Source organism: Theobroma umbraticum, unplaced genomic scaffold (genome assembly GCF_002168275.2).
Source record: "Theobroma umbraticum cultivar Fairchild unplaced genomic scaffold, ASM216827v3 scaffold_106.0, whole genome shotgun sequence".
Lineage (NCBI taxonomy): Eukaryota > Viridiplantae > Streptophyta > Magnoliopsida > Malvales > Malvaceae > Theobroma > Theobroma umbraticum.
In genome coordinates, this window is record NW_018397276.1 from 441,073 (window position 1) to 441,312 (window position 240).

The window sequence follows — 240 nt, forward strand, 5'->3', positions numbered from 1 at the left end:
GGGGATGATTTGATAGGAGAAGTAGTTGTTTTTCTTATCTTTTTCATTTTTAGCAGCTAGTTTCTAGTGCTAACGAATTGAGCAATGGATATCTGACAAGTTGATTCTTTGTGTGTTGAGAGCTTTCAATTTTGAATGAATCGAGCATTGCATTTTTGAGAAGTTAATTCTTCCAGCGCCTAGAGCACTCTGCTTTGTTAGAATCGAGCATTCCTTTTATGAGATTCTTCATGCTCATTA